We start from the raw sequence: 27741 nt of genomic DNA on the forward strand, positions 1-27741 counted from the left end.
AAACATGATATAAAAACAACAAAAACATGATATGAAAGCAACAAATCATGATATGAAAACAACAAAAACATGATATAAAAACAACAGTGATGCAAACAATGACTGATAAAGTGATTAAACTTATTCTAATATCTCCCCGTACACCACATTTAGAGTGAAAACACTTTCAGAGTGCTTGACTAATTTCCCTTGTGATGAAGTACTGAACTTTAACTGGAACATCACATGATCTTCAAACTCAAGAGAAAGCAACATATAACTGACCATGTGCAAAAATGGGTTCAGGTAGGACTATGCCTACTCTGTCTAGAGTTTGTCCTTGTGATTTATTAATAGTCATCACAAATGCTGGCATCATGGGAAACTGTCTTCGAATCAATTTAAATGGGAGGCCAGTGTCAGTTGGGGACAAGTTAATTCATGGAATCAGAACAGCCTCTCCTTCTGCAGATCCTGTTAATACTTTAGCTTTGATAATGTTAGGTTGTAATCTTTTGATAATAAATCTGGTACCATTACAAAGACCCCATTTACTATTGAGATTTCTCAATAGCAATGATGATTGCACCCACTTTCAACTTTAATTTATGACACAGCATTCCCGAAGGAGTAATACTATTAAGAAATTTGATGGGAAAATTTTCCTTTTCAGCATCATCTGTGGAACCAATGGAATCATCACTCAAATATGTGTGAAAATCTCCATCGAGTATATCCAAATTTTCTTCATTTAATTTTTGAACATGCTCATTTTTTGGACAAAGAATTGCACATTTAGATATATTTTTAATATTATCTATAGCAGTTGTTCTAAACCTTGGCTGCACATTAGAATCACCTGGGAATCTTTTTTTTAAATCCTGATTCCTGGGCCTCATCCTCGGGAAATTGTTTCTTTGTTATGGGGTGGGGCCACAACATTAGTAACAAAGAAACAGAATTAAAACTTTATTGTGGGGAGCCGCTACAGTGTTTTGGACAGGTTCAAACCTTGGACTGATAAGAGGGCACAGTCCTCTCATTGCCATGTGTAAGTCCCTGCTTGGAGGGCAGGGCCCTCCCAGCACAATTATAGCCAACAGCTGTAGTTGTAAGCTTGAACCTATGGTCCATACATGTAGCCCCACGTGCCTGAGTGATGTAGGCTTGATAGAGTTTAGGTGCATGAGTAGGATTGAAACCCAGGAGAATGTTGTAAACTTCTTGGTCATGCCCTTAGTTTTCCTCGTAGCATCTGCTATAAAATAAAGGCATCACTGTGGGTGTGGTCGCTGTCTCTCAGAGAAGCAGTGTCCCACCGAGACCCGGCTTTCATTCTCTTGTCTGTCTTTTCTAAGCCTTTCAGCCACCCCCACTCAGATTCACCCTTGGCCGTGCTGGTGTGGCACACTTTATAAAGATATGCCTCCATGCTCCCAGGGCGGGTTCCTGCCTCAAACCCCACCCTTACAAGAAACAGCTCCGGGAAACAGCTCAGGGGAGGGCACAGCCTTTGCCAAGACAACCCCTGCAGGACTGACTTCGTTCTGCTTGGTTGCTGTTCTGGTCATGATGAATACCACCCAGGGTTTTTATATAAGTAGATTGTCCTAACCCTTATTTCATAGATGAGAACAATTAGTGCTAAAAGATTTATGACTTGCTCAAGATCATACAGCCATTTTAGTAGTTTAGTGGCAACGTTCATTGATTCCAGCTTCTGATGTTCACTCCGCTATCTGCCATGTACTGTAATCAAGGATCAACTACAATAAGACTGAACACAGCCCACACAGAGGTGTACATAGAGTGCCCAGCTCAGGTGACTGGGGAGGCTGAGCCACTGGGCCCTATAGGACATCTACAACACAAGGCCACTCTACCAATTCTACTAGAAAAACAAACACAAGGAAACAGCCAAAAATGCAGAGACAAAGAAACACATCACAAATGAAAAAACAGAAGAAATCTCCAGAAAAATAACTAAATGAAATGGAAGCAAGCAAAGTACTAGATGCAGAGTTCAAAACAATGGTTATAAGACTTCACAAGGAACTTAATGAGAACTTCAAGGAACTTAGTAAGACTTTCAAGGATCTTAGTAAGAATTTCAAGAATCTTAGTGAGAACATCAAGACATAAAAAAGGCCCAGTCAGAAAATAAGCGTATACTAACTGAAATAAAGATCAATTAACAGGGAATCAGCTTTAGATTAGAGGATTCTGATAATCAAATCAATGATTTGAAATATGAGGAAGCCAAAACATCTACTCAGAAGAGCAAAAAGAAAAAATATTCAAAAAATATGAAGATAGTGTAAGGAAACTCTGAGACAACTTCAAGTGTAGCAACATTCACATTACATGAGAGCCAGAAGGAGAAGAGAGAAAGTTAGCAATATATTGAAAATCTATTTGAATAAATAATGATAGAAAACTTCCCCTGCCTGGTGAAAGAAATAGAATCACAAGGCCAGGAAGCACAGAGTCCCAAAACAGGAGGAACCCAAAGAGGCCCACACGAAGACACATCATAATTAATATGCCAAGTGTTAAAGACAAAGAGAGAATCTTAAAAGCAGCAAGATAAAAGCCATTAGTTACCTACAAGGGAGTGCCCATATGACTGTCAGCTGATTTCTTAATAGAAAATTTACAGGTCAAAAGGAGTAGCAAGAAATAACCAAAGTGGTGACTAGCAAGGACTTAGAACCAAGATTACTCTACCCAGCAAAGGTCTCTTTCATAATTGAGGGTCAGGTAAAAAGCTTTCCAGACAAGAAAAAGCTAAAGGAGTTCATTACCACCAAACCAGTATTACATGAACTGTTGAAGGGCATTAATTAAAAATAGGGAGAAGAAGAAGAAGAAGAAGAAGAAGAAGAAGAAGAAGAAGAAGAAGAAGAAGAAGAAGAAGAAGAAGAAGGAGAAGAAGAAGAAGAAGAAGAAGAAGAAGAAGAAGAAGAAGAAGAAGAAGAAGAAGGAGGAGGAGAAGGAATAAAATATGAGTAATAAAATGGCAACAAATACATATTTATCAGTAATTGAATCTAAAAATAAATGAATAATCTAATGAAGAAAATATACTGATGAATAAAATGGAACCACAGGCATGGAAATGTGGAATAGACTGAGGTAACTCAGAAGGAAGGAGGAGGGGGAAGGGAAGAGAATAACCAAAGATCTTCTATGCATATATGCATTACCTATGAACACAGACAACAGGGTGGTGAAGGCCTGGAAGGAGGGGGAGCAGGAACCAGGTGAAGGGGGATAATGGGGGAAGAAAGAGGGACATCTATAATACACTTAACAATAAATACATTTTTAAAAATTCTTTATAATTTAAAGTATTACATATGTCTCCTTTTCCCCCATTGATATTTCCCCATAAAATCCCGCCCCCCCCCACCACCCAGCACATGACCTCATCCCTCTAATGTCTGTGTTCATTGGTTATGCTTATATGCATGTACACAAGTCCTTTGGTTGATCTCTTACCCCCAACCCCAAACTCCCCAGCCTTCTCTCTGAGGACTGATGCTAGGTTTTATGACTCTCTGTTTCTTGATCTATTTTTGTTCATCAGTTTATATTGTTCATTATATTCCACAAATGAGTGAGATGATGTGATATTTACCTTTCTCTGACTGGCTTATTTCGCTTAGCAGAATGCTCTCCATGTATATTGATGATGTTGCAAATGATAAGAGTTCTTTATTTTTAAAACAGAGTAGTATTTCCTTGTGTAGATGTACCACTGTTTTTTAATCCACTCATCTGCTGATGGGCACTTAGGCTGTTTCCAAATCTTAGCTATGGCAAATTGTGCTGCTATGAACATATAGGGGCATATATCTTTCCTGATTGGTGTTTCTGATTTCTTGGGATATATTACTAGAAGTGGGATTACTGGGTCATATGGGAGTTACATTTTTAATTTTTTGAGGAAATGCCATACTGTTTTCCACAGTGGCTGCACCAGTCTGCATTCTCACCAGCAGTGCACGAGGGTTCCTTTTTCTCCACATCCTTGCCAGCACTTGTCATTTGGTGATTTGTTGATGATAGCTATTCTGACAGGTATGAGATGGTACCTCATTGTCGTTTTGATTTGCAACTCTCTGATAATTAGTGACTTTGACCATGTTTTCATATGTTGCTTGGCCTTCTATATGTCTCTTTTGAAAAGTGTTTATTTAGGTCCTTTGTCCATTTTTTGATTGGATTGTTTATCTTCCTTTTGTTAAGATGTATGAATTCCCTATAAATTTGGAGATTAAAACATTATTAGATATAACATTGGCTAAGATGTTTTCCCATGCAGTGGGCTTTATTCTTGTTTTGTTGATGGTTTCTTTTTCGGTACAGACCTTTTTATTTTGATGTAGTCCCATTTGTTTATTTTCTCCTTAGTTTTCATTGTTCTAGAAGCTGTATCAGTAAGAATAGTGCTATGACACATGTCTGATATTCAGCTTCCTGTGTATTCTTCTACAGATTTTATGGTTTCTCATTTAAGTCCTTTATCCATTTCGAGTTGTTTTTTGTGTATGGTGTAAGTTGGTGGTCTAGTTTCATTTTTTTTTGCATATATCTGTCCAATTTTCCCAACACCATTTATTGAAGAGACTGTCTTGACTCCATTGCATGCTCTTGCCTCCTTTGTCAAATATTAATTGAGCATAATTACTTGGGTTAATTTCTAGATTCTCTGCTCTGTTCCATTGGTCTACATGTCTGTTCTTGTGCACGTATGCACAGTTATGATAATAGTGGATGATAACAGTGCCTTTTTAATATAGCTTGATAGATAGCATTGTGAACCCTCCAACTTTGCTCTTCTTTCCCAGGATTGCTGTGGCTAATTAGGCTCTTTTTGTATTCCATATGAATTTTTGGAGTGTTTGTTCTAGGTCTGTGAAATATGCCATTGGTATTTTAATGGGGATTGCATTGAATCTAACGATTGCTTTGGGTAGTATGGACATTTTAATGTTATGGATTCTACCAAACCATAAGCACAGTAGATTCTTCCATCTGTTTGTCTTCCTCTATCTCTTTTTTTCTATGTCCTATAGTTTTCCAAGTACAGATCGCATACATCTCTATTTAAGTTTATTTCCAGTTATCTTTTTTTTGTGTTTGGTTGCAATTGTAAATGGCATTGTTTTGTTTTTTTAGTTTCCCTTTCCGTGAGTACATTATTGGTGTATAAAAAGTCTTAGATTTCTGGGTGTTAATTTTGTAACCTAATACATTTCCAAATTCATTTATTTAGTCTAGTAATTTCTGAATGGTGTCTTTAGGGTTTTCTATGTAGAATAGGAACAAGCTCCTTTAGGAACTGTATGGACTTACACTGAATTTTTTTTCTAACATATTTCATGCTTTTATTTCATTTAGTTCCTTATCTGGTGATTCTTCCTTTTCTTTCCTTTGGTGGTTGTTTCTTTGTCTCCCCATTTTTGCTCTCACTGAAGGGTCCAAGAAGGAGAGTGTGTATATCTGCAGATAATGACAGTTTTATTCTTCATTTCCAATTTGGATGTGTTTATTTCCTCTTCTTGTCTTATCTCTATGGCTAGCACTTCCTGTACTTTGTCAAACAGGAGTAGTGAAAGTGGCCAGCCCTGTCTTATTCTTGTTCTTAGGGGAGATGTTTTAAGTTTTTTCCCATTTAGTATGATATGGCTGTAGGTTTGTCATATAAAGCTTTTGTTATGTTGAGGTATGATCCCTCTATTCAAATTTTGCTGAGGTATAATCCTTCTATTCCCACTTTTCTGAGAGTTTTTAGCAGGAAAGGGTGTTGGATTCTGTCAACTGTATCAATTGATACGATTTTGTGATTTTTATCTCTCAATTAGTTTATGTGATGTATCACATTTATTGATTTGTGTATATTGTATCGTTATTGCATTCCTGGAATAAATCCCACTGGTAGTGGTGTATGATATTTCTAAGGTAATACTGGATCTGATTTGCTAGAATTTTGTTGAGCATTTTAGCATCTGTGTTCATCAAGGGTATTGGCCTGTAGTTCTCTTTGTTTGTACTTGCAATTAGGGTAATGATGGCTTCATAGAAAGAGCTTGGAAATGTGCCTTCTTGAATTTTTTGGAATAGTCTGAAGAGGACAGGTTTTAGTTCATATTTGAATATTTGGTAAAACTCACCTGTGAAGCCATTCAGACCAGTTTTTTGTTTGTTTGTTTGTTTTCGGGTTTTTTGCTAGAAGATTTTTTTTATTATTGTGTCATTTTCATCATTTTTAATCGGCCTATTCAGGTTTTAATTTTTCCTGATTGATTTTGGAAGCTTTTATTTTTCTAAGAATATGTCCATTTTGTCTAGGTTGTTCAGTTTGTTGTAGTAGAGTTGTTCGTAGTATTTTTTTTACAATCTTTGTATGTCTGTGGAGTGTGTTGTTACTTCACTTCTTTCATTTCTGATTTTCTTTATTTGGGTCTTCTCTTTTTGTTTCTTGTTGAGCTTGGCTAGAGATTCATCAATCTTACTTATCATTTCAGAGAACCAGCTCTTGGTTTTATTGATCTTTTGTATTTTTTTTTTTTTTTTGGTTTCTATGTCATTTATTTCTGCTCTGAACTTTATTATTGCCTTCCTTTTGCTTATTCTAGACTTTTCTTGTTGCTCTCTTTCTAATAATTTAAGTCGTAGGGTTAGATAATTTATTGCAATTTTTTCTTTTCTTTTTTTTTTTCTTTTGAGGTAGGCTTGTAGAGCTATGAAATTCTCTCTCAGGACTGCTGTCACTGTGTCCCATAGATTTTGGAATGATGTGTTGTCATTTTCATCTTTTTCCAGGATTCTTTCTATATCTTCTTTTATCTCTCTGATAACCCAATCATTGTTTAATAGCATGCTATTTAGTCTCCAAGAGTTTGCTTTCTTTTCATTGTAATTTATTGCTAATTTTATATCATTGCGATTTGAGAAGGTGCTTGATATGTTTTTTATCTTCTTGAATTTGAAGACACTTTCCATGTGTCCTAATATGTGGTCTATCTTTGATAAAATCTGGTGTGCACTTGAGAAGACTGTATATTCGGTAGCTTTGTGGTGAAATGTTCTGAAGATGTCAATTAATTCCATCTGATCTAATGAATCATTTAAGATTGCTGTTTCTTTACTGATTTATTGTTTAGAGGATTTATCCAGTGCTGTCAATGGGGTATTATAGTCCTCTACTGTGATTGTACTGCTGCCTATCTCTCCCTTGATATCTTCCAGAAGTTTTTTTTTAATGTATTTCGGTGTTCCTGTGTTGGGTGCATATATGTTTATCAGAGTTATATCTTCTTGTTTTATAGAGCCCTTTGGTATTATAAAGTGGCCCTCCTTATTTCTTGTTATGGCTTTTACTTTTAGGTCTATTTTGTCAGATATACCACAGCTTTTTTTCTCATTTCTATTTGCTTGAAAGCTATTTTTCTATCCCTTCACTTTCAGTCTGTGTGAATTCCTTGTTCTGAGGTGGGTCTCTTATAGACAGCATATATATGGGTTATGTTTTCCTATCCTTTTAGCCACCCAATATCTTTTGATTGAAGATGTTAATCCATTTATGTTTAAGGTTACTATTCATAGGTACTTATTTGTCACCATTTTTATGCTTTATGCCTGTGTTCCTTCTTCCCTTTCTATTTCTTCTTTTTTACAACAGTCCCTTTAGCATTTTTTGCATTACTGGCTTGGCAAGTAACTCCCATAGCCATTTTTTTTTTGTCTGCAAAGTTCCTGATTTCCCCTTCAATTTTGAATGATAGGCTTTCTGGACAGAGCATTCTTGGATTAAGTCTTTTGCTTTGCATCAGTTTGTATACTTCATTCCATTCCCTTCTGGCCTGATGTGTTTCTGTTGAAAAATAATTTGATAATCTATTGAGAGATGATTTTTAGGTAACTCTCTGCCTCTCTCTTGCAGCCTTTAAGATTTTCTTTTTGTCTTTAACATTTGTCAGTTGTAATTATGACATGTCTTGGTGTGGGTCTTTTTGGGTTTATCTTGTTTGGGACTCCCTTGCTTGTGTGACTTTTTTCTTCCCCAAAGCAAGGAAGTTTCCTGTCATTATTTTTTCAAATAGGTCTCTTAATTCTTGCTCTTCATCTTGTCCTGTTGGCACCCCTATTATACTGATGTTGCTTCATTTTACGTTGTCCCAAATCTCCCTTAGACTCTCCTCCTGCTTTCTATATTTTTTCTCCAATTGCTGTTCAGATTGAGTGTGTATTTCTGCCTTGTCTCCTAACTCACTAATTTGGTCCTCTGCTTCTTCTAGTCTACTGTTGAAACCTTCCATTGTGTATTTTTAAAATATATTTTATCGATTTTTTTACAGAGAGGAAGGGAGAGGGATAGAGAATTAGAAACATTGATGAGAGAGAAACATCAATCAGCTGCCTCCTGCACACCCCCTACTGGGGATGTGCCAGCAACCAAGGTAAGGTACATGCCCTTGACTGGAACTGAACCCGGGACCTTTGAGTCCACAGGCTGATGCTTTATCCACTGAGCCAAACCGGTTAGGGCCTTCCATTGTGTTTTTTACTGTAGTTATATAATTCTTCATTTCCTCTTGATTCTTACATGAGTTGTTGATTTCCTCATCCAGCTGGTTTAGGAACTGTATGATCCTTACAATTCTTTTTCTAACATAATTCATGCTTCCATTTAATTTAGTTGTTTATCTGGTGATTCCTCCTTTTCTTTCCGTTGGTGGCTGTTTCTTTGTCTCCCCATTTTTGCTCTCACTGAAGGGTCTAAATGCCAAGTCGCATAGGGCTTGTGGTTGAAGCAGCTGGCTTGGCAAGAAGGGCGTGCACACTGGTGCTCACAGGAGCTTGCAGCCAGGAATCCTGGAGTCCCCATGTCTGTGGGTCTGCAGATAAGGTAGCAGGTATTTAGCTGGAGTGGCTGTAGGGTCCGGGATGGTGTGTGAGGCCACCCTGGGAGTGCTTGCAGCGCTAGCAGGGATTCCCCATCTCAGAAAGCCTGGTATGCCAGCCCCCAAGGCTCCTGCAGGAACTAACCATCACACACACACACACACACACACACCACACCACACATCCATACACACCCTTTTGCTTCCTTACTCACTCACACTCTCTCTTCACTGTTGTCCTGCTGGCTGCCATCTTGACTCCTCCCAAATAATTTAATAAGTTTCTTTTAAAGAGAGAGAATATTTGTCCTGTCTGGTTTGGCTCTGTCATTAGAGCATCATACCATAGACAGAAGGGTCATGGGTTTGTTCTGATTAAGGACATGTACCTTGGATGCAGGCTCAATCCCCAGCCCTGGATCGGGGGTGTCAGGGAGGCAACCAATTAATGTATCTCTCTTACATCAATATTTTCTCTCTCTGTCCTTCTCTCTCCATTCCAAAATATATATTTAGTGAGGATTAACAACAACAACAAAAAGGTATTTGGATTGGTGTCTAGGTTGTGTGAGATAGGTTCTCTGGTAATTACCAGGGTGGGGTGAGTTTGGTAAACACTCAGAATTGGTGCTGGCCTGTATCTAGAGGCTGGGTGGGTGGCAAGTTCAACAAAGGGACAATGTTGTTGCCTGCCAGCTCTGTGGGGGACTGCCTCAAAAAAAGATGAATGGCAACTGCCAGCATTTTAGCTTGTGAGAGGGGTGCCCCTCCATCTTGTGCCCTGAAGCCAGACAATTCCGGTCCTCCCCATATGCCCCTGGTGTTTTTTGAGCTTCCCCTCCAGTACCTGAGCTCAGACCAAGGGAATCTGTCAGTAAGTCCTTCTTGAGGAATTCCTTGGATTCTAGCAGTTCTCCATCTTACCCTAACAGAATCCCTGTAACCTTCATAGTCTAATGTATGGGGATTCCTCTTCCCAGAACTAGTGGTACAGACTGGGGAGCCTGGTTTGATGTTGAGACCCTTCAATCCTCAGGGGAACCTTTGAGACTTCATTCCTGATTTTGAACCACCACACATGGATGCGGGACAAGACTGTTGGCGTATCTTTGCCTCCTATCAGGTTTTTTTTAAAAATCCTCATATGAAGATATGTTTATTGATTTAGAAAGAGAGGAAGGGGAGGAGAGAGAGAGAGAGAGAGAGAGAGAGAGAGAGAGAGAGAGAGAGAGAGAGAGAGAGATTGGTTCCCTCCCATACATGCCCCAACTGGAGATTGAACCTGCAACCTAGGTATGTGTCCTGATTGGGAATTGAAATGACAGCCTTTTTAGTATATGATATGATACTCCAACCAACTGATCCACCCGGTTGGCACTCCTACAAGTCTTGATTGATGTGTCTTCTTCTTTATATACTTAGTTATAGGACTTCTGTTTGGCTGTTTTTCAGGTAGTTTTCTAGAGTGTCTGTTGTATAAATTAGTTGTAATTTTGATGTGATTGTTGAAAGATTTGAGGGCATCTTGACCAGAATACAGTTCTGAAATTACCTATGCTCTTAAATTCCAAGTTTAACTGTTCATTTTTGCCTCAGAATTATTCCATTCTCCTCTATGATCAAAATAAACTCTTATAAAAAATAAACACTAAAAAACAAAAACAGGAGATTAAAATTTGGGAAGATATTAAAAATATTTCTGTTCAGATCATTTATTCTAAACCAAATACATTATGACACCAATAGTTGCTTTTGATTGACCTTTTATTGGCAGCCATATCCAGAGATAGCCCATGGTTTCCTGTGGTCTCTAGTGTGAAAAATAAGTGCTACGACTACATTGATTAGATTTTATTCATTCAAATTCATTTAATCATTCAATACATTTACTAAAATCCTAGTATGTCTGATGCTGAAGAGTCCCTGCTTGAAGACTTTGTAATCCAGCAAAACCACAAATAAACATCAATCATAATGTGAAGTAGTAAATAGAGAAGTTTACAAATTAGGAATTATTTCTATAGTTTTCATCAATTTATTTATGGAATTGAGAAAAAATAAAAATTATGAACCACTCAACTTAAGAACAATGAAATATTCAAATAGCTCATTTATTAACTACGTATATGGAACCCAAACATATTTTCATTTTTTAATAATTTTTTTATTTTTATTTTTTTTCAAAGGGTATTACATATGTGTCCTTTTTCTTTTCCCCTGCCCTTGACAATCTCCTGGTCTCCCCTACCCCCCAGTGTCTTATGTCCATTGGTTATGCTTATATGCATGCATACAAGTCCTTTGGTTGATCTCTTGCCCCCTTCCCTCCTGTCCCCCAACCCTCCCCGGCCTTCCCGCTGCAGTTTGACAATCTGTTTGAGGCAGCTCTGCCTCTGTATCAATTAAAGTTCAAAGGTTTATAATGGTCTCTATTATTCATGAATGAGTGAGATCATGTGGTATTTTTCCTTCATTGACTGGCTTATTTCACTTAGCATAATGCTCTCCAGTTCCATCCATGCCGTTGCAAATGGCAAGAGTTCCTTCTTTTTTATAGCAGCATAGTATTTCATCGTGTAGATGTACCACAGTTTTCTAATCCATTCATCTACGGATGGGCACTTAAGCTGTTTCCAAATCTTAGCTATGGTGAATTGTGCTGCTATGAACATATGGGTGCATATATCCTTTCTGATTGGTGTTTCTGGTTTCTTGGGATATATTCCTAGAAGAGGGATCACAGGGTCAAATGGGAGTTCCATTTTTAATTTTTTGAGGAAACTCCATACTGTCTTCCATAGTGGCTGCACCAGTCTGCATTCCCACCAGCAGTGCACGAGTGTTCCTTTTTCTCCACATCCTCTCCAGCACTTGTCGTTTGTTGATTTGTTGATGATAGCCAGTCTGGCAGCTGTGAGATGGTACCTCATTGTTGTTTTAATTTGCATCTCTCAGATGATTAGTGACTTTGAGCATGTTTTCATATGTCTCTTGGCTTCCTGAATGTCCTCTTTTGAAAGGTTTCTATTTAGGTCCTTTGCCCATTTTTTGATTGGATTGTTTATCTTTCTTTTGTTAAGTTGTATGAGTTCCCTATAAATTTTGGAGATTAGGCCCTTATCAGATATGACATTGGCAAATATGTTTTCCCACGCAGTGGGTTTTCTTGTTGTTTTGTTGATGGTTACTTTTGCTGTGCAGAAGCTTTTTAATTTGATGTAGTCCCATTAGCAAACATATTTTCTTTCATCTTAGATTACAGAAATTACAGCTGATGGCATTTTTCTCTACATTTAAATTCTGGTAGCAGTGAAGAGTAGGACCATAGGAGAACAAAAAGGAGGAAGATAAAAAAGAATATAAGGGAGGCAGCTTGAAATGGTGTTGATAACATGGCCTGATTCTGACTGTAGGCACTTTATCTCTCTGAGTCTCATTTTCTTTATCTGTTAAATATGTAATATTATTACCTAACTTTCAATAGTGTGAAGCATCTGATTAAGTTTCCAGCACCTCCTCTCTTGGGTAGGAACTTTCTGCAACGCCTGCATTTTCTAGTGCCTTAGTTACAGACCTCTGCATTTTTCTTTTTACATTAGCTAAAATTAGCCCACTCCCTCAAATTATGTTTCACCAAAATTACTTGACTTCATTTTCAGCTATTCAAAACTCTAATTCTGGATTGCTGGCTATTAGAAGAAAAGCATTCAAATTGAACCAAATCACACAAGTGCATGAAGGGTTTGACTGTCTATGAACTCTCCTAGTGTTAGTTGCATTTAAAAAATGGTTATTATTCAAAAAACATGTCTCAGGATGCAATTTCACCAGCATGCCAAAGTGAAGTCAAAACTTTAGACACAGTATGGGAAAGATATTTTGGGGCTGGTAAAGTTCAGCTCACTTTGTGCACCTGTCCCTGGTCAGCTCAATGCTTCATTTCCTTTTTCACATTAATAATTTTCCTTTATTTTTGAACCTCAAATATCTCTAATGCTGTTTACCTGCCCAGAGTGGCTTGTTTTGGCAGTAGCCCTACAGGTTCCATAAATGAGGAGAGAAGGAGGAAAGGGGCACTTGCACATGCTATTCATATTTCTGAGTCATTTCTAAGTAGGGTTCCTCTACTATCATTTCAGATACTCTTTATAATGCTGAGATAATAGTTATCAGATTGTTTAATGTTAATTTTGACAGAAATGTTCATTGGTAGTGAAAGTATAAATTAATGGATCCTCTGAAAATTCTTCAGTAGCCTTAGAAGTAAGTTTTGTAAGAATAATTAACTTATAAATGTATTTACCAAACTGAAAAAAACTTTTATGTTTGAATTGGCATGGATCTTGGAGATTTATTTTATCCCCATCCCTAATTTTAAATACAAGGAAATCAAACCCCAGAAAGTTAAACATAAACAGCATCTATAATTTATCTTCTCATTCCCTTTGTCTCTTTCACAGAGCTGTAAGAACAGATGTGGCATGATAGTGGCAAGGTATGTCTATATTTATATCTTGAAAACAGGTTTCTTCCCAGATGTTAAGCTTTAAAAAGAAGCTGGTGAGTAAAGTCAAGCAGAGGGACAAAGCTATGACCATATGGCAAGTTGGCTGAGGTGTGAAGTAAGAAATTAGAAAGGGAAACTTCCACATATGTATACTCAGAACTGTTAACAAAAAGGCCATCTCAGTAACATAACTCAACTTCCTTCTCACCTCACCAGTAGTTAGAAGATGTAGAAATGAGACCAGAGTGATTGTTTGGGGAGTTCACCCCATCTTGCACATGATTATTACATAACACTTGGACATCTTGCTACCTGATGTCCCTTCTTCAGAGATCCATAAAAGAGTAAAAGTTGGTTTTAAATTAATCCTGTCTTTTGAGAAAGCAGGTCCCCTATTAAATCTTATACATTGGCTAACTAAGAACATAATGTAATTTGTCACAAAAAGGCTGAAATCATTTTACTCTCTACATAGATGATGGGACTATCAAATAAGATAATCTATGTAAAAATACTTTATAAACCAAAAATGTACACAAATACAAGATATTCTGCTGACCATCATATACATAACTTTTTACTCCATCTTTCCTCCATGAGAACTTAAGTTTTTTCTTCACACTGGCACACTTTTAATGATGTCATCCATGAAGAAAGGTTCAGTTTGTTATGGCTAGAACTTAAATGCACTGCCAGGGGAGATATGAAGGGTCAGCATAAAAACTCAGTAGGTTTCTCATTATCACTGATTCTTTATATTCCTTTGAAAAGTGCAGAAGAGTGGGTGCTTGCTAGGGACCTTTGACACTGAAAATAGTGAAAATTAAATTAAGATTTGTGTGCGTGTGTGTGTGTGTGTGTGTGTGTGTGTGTGTACTCCACGCAGAAAGTTACTGAATGTTGTGTGACTAAAGCCTGCAGTCATAATTGTGATTCAGGCTAGTTCTTAGAAAATTTTCCTTCTTCTTAATAAAATGTTTTAATTACATTACATAATTTTTATCTTTCATGGAAAAATACCATCGTTCCTCCTGAAAAATCCTTGAATTTTCACCTTTCTCCAGCTTGGCATTTTTAATTGAATCAAACATTAATCATTGCAAAGTATTTAAAAAGAACAAGTAAGTTTTATTGCTTGTCCTTCACTATATCAGTATTATACCTGTGTTATCCAAAATTCATATATATATATATATATATATATATATATATATATCTCCTATATAATAAAAGAGAAACATGCAAATTGACCATACCCCCCAAATGCTTCCCATTGGCTAATCAGGGCGATATGCAAATTAGCTACCAACCAACATGGTGGCCAGCAGCCAGGCAACTGAAGCGAACAGGCTTGCTTGCTCCAGTGATGGAGGAAGCCAAGGTTCCCTGCCTACCGCTGCCGGCTCTGAGCTGCAGTCTAAGAAACACTGTTGCAATTATAGAAGCTAAACAAGCTCCAGATAGCTGCTTTCAGCCAGCTTCGGCCTCAGAGCTTAGAGCAGCAGTGATGGTAACAGTGTTTCAATTATAGAAGCTAAACAAAGCACAGATACCTGCTTTCAGCAGCCAAGGAATCAAGCTGGAGCCAGCCTCAGAGCTAAAGCTGGCTCTCAGTTCTAGTGACAGCCATATAAAGTAAATAAATCCCAGAATAAAAAAGAAAAAAGAAAAAAAGAAGAGGCTGGGAGCTTCAGTCACCTGCCAGCCAGAAAACAGCCCTCAACCCCTCACCGAGACTGGCCAGGCACCCCAGTGGGGAACCCCACCCTGAATGGGGTGTGACCAGCTGCAAATAGCCATCAGCCCCTCATCCAGGCTCACCACGCACCCCAGTGGGAACCCCCACCCTGATCCGGGACACCCTTCAGGGCAAACCAGCTGGCCCCAACCCATGCACCCGGCCTCTATCCTATATAGTAAAAGGGTAATATGCAAAATGACCCTAACAGCAGAAAAACTGGGAATCACTGGTCACTATGACACACACTGACCACCAGGGGGCAGATGCTCAATGCAGGAGCTGCCCTATGGTGGTCAGGGCGCTCTCACATGGAAGGAGCTCTGCTCAGCCACAAGCAAGGCTGATGGCTGCCAGTACAGCGGTGGTGGTGGGAGCCTCTCCTGCCTCTTCAGCAGCACTAAGGATGTCGGACTGCAGTTTAGGCCTGCTCCCCGCTGGCAAATGGACATCCCCCGAGGACTTCCGGGCTGCCAGAGGGATGTCTGATTGCCATCTTAGGCCCAATCGCCCAGGGAGTGGGCTTAAGCCAGCAGGTGGTCGTCTCCTGAGGGGTCCCAGACTTCGAGAGGGCACAGGCCGGGCTGAGGACCCCCCTTGCCCCCCGAGTGTACAAATTTTTGTGCACTGGGCCTCTAGTATATATATAATTTATTTGTTATTTAAAAAAGCATATAGATGTGTCACACAGTAATTAAGGCAATAAAATATATTTATTTTGAAATTACCCAATTATATATCAGGCAAAGTGTATTTTTTTTGAGAGTGCATATTCATGACACTTTTAATACACTATTCAAGCACTCTTGAAACAAAGCATTTCTTTTTTTATACACATAATTTCTATGTAAGATGAAAATGTATTGGGGCCCTACTCTGTGCCATGTACTACTCTAACACCAGAAAAGTAAAGATGAATGAGACAGAGCTCTCTGTCCATCATTGCTCAGAGATCCATAAAAGAGTAAAAGTTGGTTTTAAATTAATCCTGTCTTTTGAGAAAGCAGGTCCCCTATTAAATCTTATACAACATAATGATTGCCTTTTTTTTTTTTGATCTTCTGAAAAATGTCCAAAGTAACAAGCTATTATCATAACAGCACTTATTATATTATTCAAATATTTGAAAACTGAAAATTCATAATATAATGATATCCTATAATAACTAAGGGTGTAATCCTATCTAATAAAAGAGAAACATGGTAATTGGCGTACGACCGCTACCCTTCCCATTGGTTAATCAGGGCAATATGCAAATTAACTGCCAGTCAAGATGGCAGCTGGCAGCCAGGCATCTTGAAACTAACATGAGGCTTGCTTGCTTCAGTGACGGAGGACTCCAACGTTCCCCGCCTGCCGCTGCAGGCCTCTTAGCTGCAACTCTAAGCAACTATGTAACAAATATAGAAGCTAAACAAAACCCCAGAAACCTGCTTTCAGCCGGCTGGGATCTCAGAGCTGGAGTTGATACAGAGTTTCGATTATAGAACCGAAACAAACCAGATACCTGCTTTCAGCAGCTGAGGCCTAAGAGCTGGAGCCAGAGCTAAAGCTGGCCCAGAATTTAAAAAAAGAAAAAAAGGAGCAGTTGGGAGCTTCAGTCACCCGGCAGCCTGAAAACAGCCCTCAGCCCCTCACCCAGACTGGCCAGGCACACCAGTGGGAACCCCCACCCTGAAGGGTGTGTGACCAGCTGCAAACAGCCATCATCCCCTCATCCAGGCTGGCCAGGCACCCCAGTGGGAACCCCCACCCTGATCCAGGACACCCTTCAGGGCAAACCAGCCAACCCCACCCATGCACCAGGCCTCTATCCTATATAGTAAAAGGGTAATATGCCTCCCAGCACTAGGATCAGCGGAGCCGAGAGGCCTCGCGGCACCGGGATCAGTGCCCAAACCCTCTGATCGCCCTGCGGCTCTGTGTGTGACAGGGGGCGGGACCACAACCTCCCTATCCGCCCTGTTCTGTTCATGACAGGGGAAGGCGCCCCAACCTCCTGATCAGCCCTGCTCTGTGCCTGATACGAGGGAGCTCCCCAACCCCCTGATCACCCTGTGGCTCTGTGTGTGACAGTGTGCAGCACCCCAACCCCTTGATGGGCCCTGCTCTGTGTGTGACAGGGTCAGTGCCCCAACCCCCACCGCATGGGCCCTGCTCTCTGTGTAACAGGGTAAAGCCATAACCTCCCCATCGGCCTGCCGAGTCTGAGAGTGGAGGCTCCCCAACCCCCTGATCGACCCTGCTCTGTGGGTGATAGAGGGCGGTGTCCCAACCCCCTGATCCGCCCTGCTCTGTGTGTGACAGGGGGTGGTGCCCCAACTCCTCTATCAGCCCTACTCTGTGAGTGACAGGGGGGAGCTCCTCAACCTCCTGATGAGCCCTGCTCTGTGCATGACAGGGGTGAGCTCCCCAACCCCCCTGATGGACCCTGCTCTGTGCGTGACAGGGGTGAGCTCCCCAACCCCCCTGATGGACCCTGCTCTGTGCGTGACAGGGTGGAGCTCCCCAACCCCCTGATCGACCCTGCTCTGTGCGTGACAGGGTAAGGAGCCCCAACCCCCCTGATGGGCCCTGCTCTGTGCATGACAGGGGGCAGCGCCCCAACCCCCCAATTGGCCCTGCTCTACGCGTGACAGGGGGTGGCACTGCAACCTCCCCATCGACACTGCCTTGAGTGTGACAGGGGGAAGTGCCCCAACCCCCCAATTGGCCCTACCCTGAGCATGACTGAGGGTGACATCGCAACCTCCCAATCCGCCCTGCTCTGTGCATGACAGGAGGCGGCACCCCAACTCCCCAATTGGCCCTGCTCTGAGCCCAACCAGGGGCTGCACCTAGGGATTGGGCCTGCCCTCTGCCACCCGGGAGCAGGCCTAAGCCAGCAGGTCGTTATCTCCCGAGGGGTCCCAGACTGTGAGAGGGCACAGGCCGGGCTGAGGGACCCCCCCTTCCCCCCCGAGTGCACAAATTTTTGTGCACCAGGCCTCTAGTTCTATAATAAAAGACTTATCATTTACTTTAAGTTCAACTCTAAAAACCTGTGGCCAAATTAAAAAAGTATATGGAAGTGGAATGTAAAATTGAAAAAATCCCAATTATTGACTTAAGAATCCCTAACCCACTTGGAAAAGACCATTATGGTTTTATCAATAGACACATAGGATCCACTGAACCAAATATTGAGAATTGGTGTCTAAAAAATATCTCAAGTTCAATCTTTTAATGCAAATTTTGGTGGGACTTCCCAACAGTTAATCACTTTTTTTTCTTCTACTGTCATTTCTTATTGTTTAAAGTACTACATAGGTTTCCTTTTCTTCTACTGTCATTTCTTATTGTTTAAAGTACTACATAGGTTTCCTTTTTCCCTGATTTATACCCCCCACCTGCCACTCCGCTCCCGAGGAAAAGCCCCTGCCACCCACGGTTCATGTCCATTGGTTATTCTAATATATATGCATAAAAGTCCTTTCATTGATCTCTTACACTCAAACCCTCCCATGCCTTCCCTCTGAAGTTTGAAGGTCTGTTCAATGCTTCACAGTCTCTGGATCTATTTTTGTTCATCAGTTTATGTTGTTCATTATATTTCACAAATGAATGAGATCATGTAATATTTATCTTTGTCTCACTAGCTCATTTCACTTAGCATAGTGCTCTCCAGGTCCATCCATGTTGCTGCAAATGGTAAAAGTTCATTCTTTTTTATAGCAATGTAATATTTCATTATGTAGATTCACCACAGTTTTTTAATCTGCTGATGGGCACTTAGGCTGTTTCCATATCTTAGCTATTATAAGTTGTGATTCTATGAACATAGGGGCCCATATATCTTTTCTGATTGGTGTTTCTGGTTTCTTGGGATATATTCCCAGAAGTGGGATTACTGGGTACAATGAGAGCTCCATTTTTAATTTTTTTGAGGAAAATCCATAGTTTTCTACAGTAGCTGTACCAGTCTGCATTCCCACCAGACGTGAAGGAGGGTTTCTTTTCTACACATCCTTACCAGCACTTGTCCTTTGTTGATTTGTTGATGATAACCATTCTGACAGATGTGAGATGATACCTCATTGTTGTTTTGATTTGCATTTCTTAGATGATTAGTGACTTTGAGCATGGGTTCATATGTTTCTCTGCCTTCTGCATGTCCTCTTTTGAAAAGCATCGATTTAGGTCTTCTGTAGATTTTTTTTTTTTACAATCTTTTTTTTTTTATTATTATTAGTTAAGGTATTACAAATGTGTCCTCATCCTCCCCTTTAACCCCCAACCTCCCCCCCCACACACACACAAACTCATGCTCCCATCCCCCCGTTGTCCATGTCCATTGGTTTGGCTTATATACATGTATACAAGTCCTTCTGTTGATCTCTTCCCCTTACCCCCGCCCAAAAATATGGAACGCTTCACGAATTTGCGTGTCATCCTTGCGCAGGGGCCATGCTAATCTTCTCTGTATCGTTCCAATTTTAGTATATGTGCTGCCGAAGCGAGCACTTCTGTAGATTTTTTTATTGAATTGTTTATCTTCCTTTTGTTAATTTGTATGTGTCCCCCGTAAATTTTGGAGCTTAAACCCTTATCTGAATAGTATTGGCAAATATGTTCTCCCATGCAATGGGCTTTCTTGTTGCTTTGTTGATGGTTTCTTTTTCTGTGCAGAAGCTTTTTATTTTGATGTAGTCCCATTTTTTTTTTATTTTTTCCTTAGTTTCTATTGCCCTCAGTGCTATATCTGTAAAGATACTGCTACAACATTTGTCTGATATTTGCTTGCTCTGGAGTCTTCTAAAAACGTTTATGGTTTCCTGTTTTACATTTAAGTCCTTTAACCATTTTGAGTTAATTTTTGTGAATGGTGTAAGTTGGTGGTCTAGTTTCATTTTTTTGCATGTGCTAAAGGCTGTTAGAATACGCTTGGCTTAATTTATGTCAGCTGGACTCAGGGGGCTGGCAGAGAAACTCCCTGAGAGTGGGAGCAGTCAAAAGATTGGATGCCACCCAGTTTGCCTCTCCCACCCAGTGTTAAGGGGATGGATCTCATGATGTCAAAGGCCCACCTAGATGTGATGTAACTTCCTGTAACTCGAGTATATAATAAGGAGCTTTCTGAGCTGGCTCTCTCTCTGTGTGCTCTGTCCCTTCAGAGGGCAGGCTCTCTCTGCCTGTCTCTCCGGAGGGCAGGCACCACAGCCAGCCCAAGCTTTTAATCTATTTTATATCTGTCTTTCATTATTTCTTCATAATGAAAGCACCTCCTAGATTTCATGAACCGGTTCAAGCCTCCTTCTCCCTGCGGGACACGGGAAGAAGACAGCCCCAGGAAACCGCACGGTATATGCATGTATCTGTCTAATTTTCCAAGCACCATTTATTGAAGAGACTGTCTTGACTCCATTGTATTCTCTTGCCTCCTTTTACAAATATTAATTGAGCATAATGGCTTGTGTTGATTTCTGGGTTCTCTGATCTGTTCCATTGTTCTATATGTCTTTTCTTGTGCCAGTACTAGGCAGCTTTGAGAATAGTGGTCTTGTAATATAGCTTGATAGCTGGTATTGTGATTCTTCTAACTTTGTTCTTTTTTCTCAAGACTGCTGTGGCTATTTGGGGTCTTTTTCATTCCAGATAAATTTTTGGAATGTTTGGTCTAGGTCTGTGAAATATGACATTGGTATTTTTATGGGGATTGCATTGAATCTATAAATTGCTTTGGGTAGTATGGAATCGTAATTATGTTGATTCTACCAATCCATGAATGCAGTATGTTCTTCCATTTGTTTATGTCTTCTTGTATCTCTTTTTTCAATGTCCTGTCATTTTCTGAGTATAGGTCTTTTATGTCCATATTGAAATTTATTCCTAAGTATCTTAATTATTTTTGTGCAATGGTAAATGAAATTGTTTTTTCAGTATCACCTTCTGTGAGTTCATTATCTATACTAATTAAAGGGTAATATTCTAATTAGACCAGATATCTTCTGGACGTACTTTCTGAGAAAGCCAGGAGATTGTCTGACCTGCAAACCACACTGGCCCCTCACTCATGCCACTCCGCCCCCCAATGGGGACCCTACAACCCAATCTGGGGCATGGTCAGCCTGCAAACCACCCCAGGCCACTCACCCAGGACAGCCCCATCTCCAACCAGGGATCCTACACCCTTATTGGGAGTATGGCCATCCTGCAAAGTGCCTGCAACCCAGGCCGGCCCCATCCCCAGTGGGGACCCCCACCCTGAGTGGGGGTGGGGCCAGCCTGAAAACCCCATGGCCCTTGCCACGGCATCCCTGCCCCCTAGCAGGCTTTCCCCACCCCAATCCAGGACCTTATTCAGGGCATGCCAGCTGTTCCCCACCCATGCACCAGGCCTTTATCCTATATAATAAAAAGGTAATATGCAAACTGACCCTAATGACAGAACAATCAGAAGAACCGCTGGACAAGTCACTATTAGGTGCACTGACCACCTCTTGGTTCCTTTCCCCAGCTGGCAGGTTTTAATTCAATTGCTGTTGGGTCAGGGCCAGCATGTGGGTGGGAACAGCTGACCTCTTAGTCCCTTCCCCCGGCCATCAAGCACCGATCACCCGATGGTGAATGGGAAGCCGAGGGTGGGTGGCAGCAGGGGGCAGGGCCAGCTGTGGGCAGCTGGGGAAGATGGCCCTGGTCAGAGGCCAGGCCTAGGGACCATACCTGTGCATGAATTTCATGCGCTGGGACTCTAGTTGGTGAATAAAAAAGCCACAGGTTTCTGGGTGTTAATTTTGTATCCTGCTACACTGCTGAATGCATTTACGTCTACTAGATTTTTTTTGGGGGGGGGGCGGTTATAGCAGAGGTGGAGATTTATTGAAGAACAAGTACAGACTCCCATATTGAGAGGCGGAAAGAGTCCCTCTAGTAATTTTTTGATGGTGCCTTTCAGGTTTCCTATGTACAATATCATGTCATCTGCAAATAATGACAGTTTTACTTCTTTTCCAATTTGGATGCCTTTTATTTCTTCTTGTCAGATCACCATGGCTAGGACGTCCAGAACTGTATTGAACAGGAGTGGTGAAAGTGGGCATCCCTGTCTTATTCCTGTTCTTAGGGGAAATGGTTTTAGTTTTTGCCATTGAATATAATGTTGGCTGTAAGTTTGTCATATAAGGCTTTTATTATGTTGAGGTATGATCCCTCTATTTCCACTTTGCTGAGAGTTTTTATCAGGAAAAGGTGTTGGATTTTTGTCAAATGCTTTTTCTGCATCGATTGATATGGGTATGCGATTTTTGTCTCTCAATTTGTTTATGTGATATGTCACATTCATTGATTTGTGGATATTGTACTATTCTTGCATCCCCACAATAAATTTCACTTGGTCATGGTATATGATCTGTATAATGTACTGCTACATTTGATTTGCTACAATTTTGTTGAGGATTTTAGCATTACTGTTCATCAGGGATATTAGCCTGTAGTTCTCTTTCTTTGTGGTGTCTTTTCCTGATTTTGGAATTAGGGTAATACTGGTTTCATAGGAAGACCTTGCAATTTTGCCTTTCTGTTGATTTTTTTTTTTTGGAATAATCTATTCTGCTGAATTTTTTGGAATAGTTTTAGTTCTTTTTTGAATATTTGGTAGGACTCCCAGGTAAAGCTATCCAGATAAAGCCTTTTGTTTGTTAGAAGATGTTCAATTACTGCTTCAATTTCATTGGTCCTTTTTGGCCTATTCAGGTTTTTTTTATTCTTCCTGATTGAGTTTTGGGAGCATTATTTTTCTAAGAATATTTCTATTTCATCTAGATTGCCCAGTTTTTTTCTAGTAGGGTTGTTTGTAGTATTTTTTACAACCTTTTGTAGTTCTTTGGGGTCTGTTGTTACTGCACCTCATTCATTTCTGATTTTGTTTCTTTGACTCTCTCTTTGCTTCTTGGTGAGCCTGGCTAGAGGTTCATCAATGTTGCTTATCTTTTCAAAGTACCAGCTCTTGGTTTTATTGATCTTTTGTAAATTTTTTTTGGTCTCTATGTCATTTATTTCTGCTCTGATCTTTATCATTTCTTCCCTTCTGCTTACTCTGAGATTTTCTTGTTGCACTCTTTCTAATTCTTTCAATTGTAGCATTCGGTAATGTATTACCATTTTTTCTTGTTTTCTGAGGTAAGCCTGTAGAGCTGTGAACTTCCCTCTCAGGAATGCTTTCTCTGTGTCCCATAGATTTTGGATTGTTTTGTTTTCATTGTCGTTTGTTATAAGGATGTTATTTTTTTTATTTCTTCTTTGATCTCTTTGGTAACCCAATCATTGTTTAATAGCATAATATTTAGCCTCCAAGTGTTTGCTCTCTTTTCTTTGTTTTTATTGTAGTTGATTTCTAATTTTTTTGCCATTGTAATCTGCAAAGATGCTTGATATGATTTCCGTCTTCTTGAATTGGAAAAATCTTTTCCTGTGTTCCAATATGTGGTCTATTTTTGAAAATGTCCTGAGCACACTTGAGAAGAATGTGTATTCCATAGCTTTGGGGAGAAATATTCTGAAGATGTCAATTAATTTCATCTGATCTAGTGACTCATTTAGGATTGATGTTTCTTTGCTGATTTATCGTTTAGAAGATTTATCCAGTGGTGCCAATGGGGTATTAAAGTCCCCTTTTATGACTGTATTGCTGTTGATCTCTCCTTTGATATCTTCCAGAATATTTTTTATGTATTTGGGTACTCCTGTGTTCGATGCATATATGCTTACCAGAGTTATATCCTCTTGTTGAATTGCTCCCTTTAGTATTATGAAGTGGCCTTCCTTATCTCTTGTTATGGCCTTCACTTTGAGGCCTATTTTGACAGGTAAAAGTATTCCTACCACAGCTTTTTTTGTTTGTTTGTTTTCATTTGCCTGAATTTTTTTTTCTAGCCCTTCACTATCAGTCTGTGTGAGTCCTTTTTTATGAGGTGGGTCTCTTGTTTACAGCATATATATGGGTCATGTTTTCTTATCCATTCAGCTACCCTATGTCTTTTTATTGGGGCATTTAATCCATTTACATTTAAGATTATTATTTTTTAATATATTTTATTGATTTTTTACAGAGAGGAAGGGAGAAAGATAGAGAGTTAGAAACATCGATGAGAGAGAAACATCGATCAGCTGCCTCCTGCACATCTCCTACTGGGGATGTGCCTGCAACCCAGGTACATGCCCTTGACCGGAATCGAACCTGGGACCCTTCAGTCCGCAGGCCGACGCTCTATCCACCGAGCCAAACCGGTTTCAGCTAAGGTTATTATTAATAGGTACTTGTTTGTCACCATTTTTTGCCCGTGTTCCTTCTTCCATTCCTATTTCTTCTTTTTATAGCCGTCCCTTTAACATTACTTGCATTGGTGGCTTGAAGGCAATAAACTCCCTTAGCCTTTTTTTTGTCTATGAAGTTCCTGATTTCACCTTTAATTTTGAATGATAGCCCTGCTGGGTATAGTATTCTTGGATTAAGTCCCTTGCTTTTCATCACTTTGTATATGTCATTCCATTCCCTTGTGTCCTGGTGTATTTCTGTTGAGAAACCAGTTGATAGTTTAATGACAGATCCCTTATAGGTAACTTTCTGTCTCTCTCTGGAAGCCTTTAAGATTCTTACTTTGTCACTGGAGTTTGACAATATAATTATGATGTGTCTTGGTGTTGGTCTTTTTGGTTTCATCTTGTTTGGACTCTGTGTGCTTCTTGAACTTGTATGAGTTTTTTCTTCCCAATATCCAGGAAATTTTCTGTCATCATTTCTTCAGACAGGTTTTCTATTCCTTGCTCAGTTCCTCACCTTCTGGCACCCCTATTGTGCTGATGTTGTTTTGTTTCACCTTGTCCCAAAGCTCCCTTAGGCTCTTCTCCTGCTTTTAAAGTTTTTTTTATTTTCCAATTGCTGCACTGCTTGTTTTTTTTCCTACCTTGTCTTCTACTTGCTGATTCAGTCTTCAGCTTCTTCTAGTCTTCTGTTGATGCTTTTTATTGTGTTGTTTATTGCAGCTATTTCATTCTTCACTTCCTCCTGGTTCTTCTCCATTTCCTTTTGATTCTTACACATGTTGTTCAATTTGTCTTCCATCCTTTTCAGTGTACTTATGACCATTGCTCTGAATTCTTTTTTTCACAAATTGCTTGCCTCCATTTCATCAACTTCCTTTTGCAGTGATTTCTTCTTTCGTTTCATATGGGGACTGTTTCTTTGTCTCCCTATTTTTGCTCCCCTCAGGGTGTCTGGTTCTGTGGTTCATTCTCTACCACATAGATCAAAAGGCACAAAATACTACTCAAAAAGATATGACACAGAGGGAACAGAACTCAAATGTATTTATGACACTGGTAACTCCAATAAAGGTGATCACTGAGAAAAGAGTATTAGGGGAGAGAAAAGAGTGAAAAATTGATATGAAGAAAAGGACAGAAGGTAAAAGAGAAGAGAAAAAGAAGGGGAAAAATATAAGTATATGGGGAAGAAACTCCACAAAACAAACAGATAAACCAAAATATAAAAACAACAAATACCCAGAGAAAAAAAGGGGAGGGGTGAGTCTGAAGAGACAGAGCTTATTTCCAGAAAGTAAGGTAGTGGAATTGAATGAATGGGGAAATGGCCATGGTTCAGTGTAGAGGAGGTAGAAAGAGAATGAGTGAATAAGAAGAAAAGTAAAAATTAATCAATAAATAAAATAATAATTATAAAATAATAAATAAAAATAAATATTAAATAAAAATAAAGAAATTCCCCTTTCTTTAATCTATATATCTATGTATTCTTCTATTTTAGGAAAAGGAGAATAGAGTAGAGAGCAATTAGCTTGCTTGAGTTTGGTGAGTAACACTAATTAACCATTTAGGAGAAGAAGAGAACAAGAAAGGAGAGGAAAAATTAAAGAAAATAAAAATGACTAGCATAGAAATAGAAAAGATAAGGATGCATGGACTTGGCTCTGGGGAGAGGAAATTAGATATGCGAGTAAGCCAACAGAAACTACTATAATAGTAATGTATCAATAAAGCAGATAAAGGAGATTAATTTTTAACAAGAAGTAAAAAGAAAGAAAGGTGAAAACCTATAGCAAGAACGAAAGAGAAATAGAATGAAAAAGAGAGAAGTGAGGGAAAAGGTTGGCAAAAGGAAAAATTAGATAAAGTAAAATAATGATTAAAAATAGAATGTAGAACACTAATCCAAAAAAATAAAGGTTGCTACTATTACTACTACTACTAACTATTATTATTATTATTATTATTATTATTATTATTATTATTATTATTATTTTATTATTATTATTTATATGTATAAAAGGCTAAGTGTCATCCTTCACTCTGACAAATAGCTATGACACAAAATGACCACCAGGGGGCAGATGCTCCTACCAGTAGCTATGATGTGCACTGACCACCAGGGGGCAGACACTCAATGCAGGAGCTGCCATGACACGCACTGGCCATTTAAAAATAAATGGATTCCTCCAACCAACACTTGGATTCCTCCAAGCAGGACACAGGCCCTGCCACCACCCCAAAGCAACACCCAACCAAATTGCAGCCAACACTGCCAAGATCTCAATGGTGCAAAATGTGGCCTACAGCCCAGCCCAGAAACTGTCCCTTTGGGAGCTGAGTAATGACATTATGTAGCTACACCCAGCTTCTATTTCCTAGCAACTAGCCTCCTTGCAGTTTCTTCATCCCAGAAACCTGACTTGTTTTATAGCCAGGTGCAAACATTTTATAGTTCAACCAAATGTTTGTGAAGTGTTTTCCTGTGCCTCATCTCATTTGATCCTCACAGAAGTCCTGGAGTAGGTAGATAGGAGACTCGGTAGAATCCTATTTCCTTTTCATTAGCTATTCAACAGAGATTTAGAAAGCTTAGAAACTTGACCCAACTGAAAATAAGAAATGGTGGAACTTGAAAATGACTTCCAGTTTTCTCACTGTGCAGAATAAAGTCCAGCTCTGCTACAGTTAAATATTTTGTCCTTTTTTCTCTCTGCATGATCTACACTAATAATCTGCTTCATGTTGATATTTACTGAATGTTGCTGACAATTACGTGAAAGAGAAGTTGAGGTGCTTCACTGGTCTGGAAAAAGTTTAGCTAAATAAGAAATCAGGTCTAATTAAGCTAGTTTAAGAAACCTCTCTACTGTTCTGTCTTCTACTTCTCAGTTTTCTGTTAGGTAGTTGGCACTGTGTTAAAGTTCCCAGTGATCCACTGCATGATTCTCTCCCCCTGGCACTGCGCATCCAGTATAGAAATTCAGGCTGCCTTTCTTGGCTCAGCCTCCTTGGGTTCTGGACTTAGATCTAGAATCCCTGGGAATCCACAAACCCTTAAGTGTCCACGAACCCCAACATAGAAACTATTCTCACTTGATGCAAATTATTTTTTAGTTAAAAGTTCTGCATCTTCCTGGATGGTCATGGTTGAAGATTAATTATCATATACTTAATCTACCTGGTGCTTAATAAAATCGGACAAATTTCTAGGTTACTGGTTCCCATACTTATGAGGTGTATTCATATCTCCTTGTTATTCCATTCACATTATAAGAAACCACAAACAATGCAAATTAGAGAGA

The sequence above is a fragment of the Myotis nattereri genome, assembly GCF_964212035.1.
Source record: "Myotis nattereri genome assembly, chromosome: 1".
Lineage (NCBI taxonomy): Eukaryota > Metazoa > Chordata > Mammalia > Chiroptera > Vespertilionidae > Myotis > Myotis nattereri.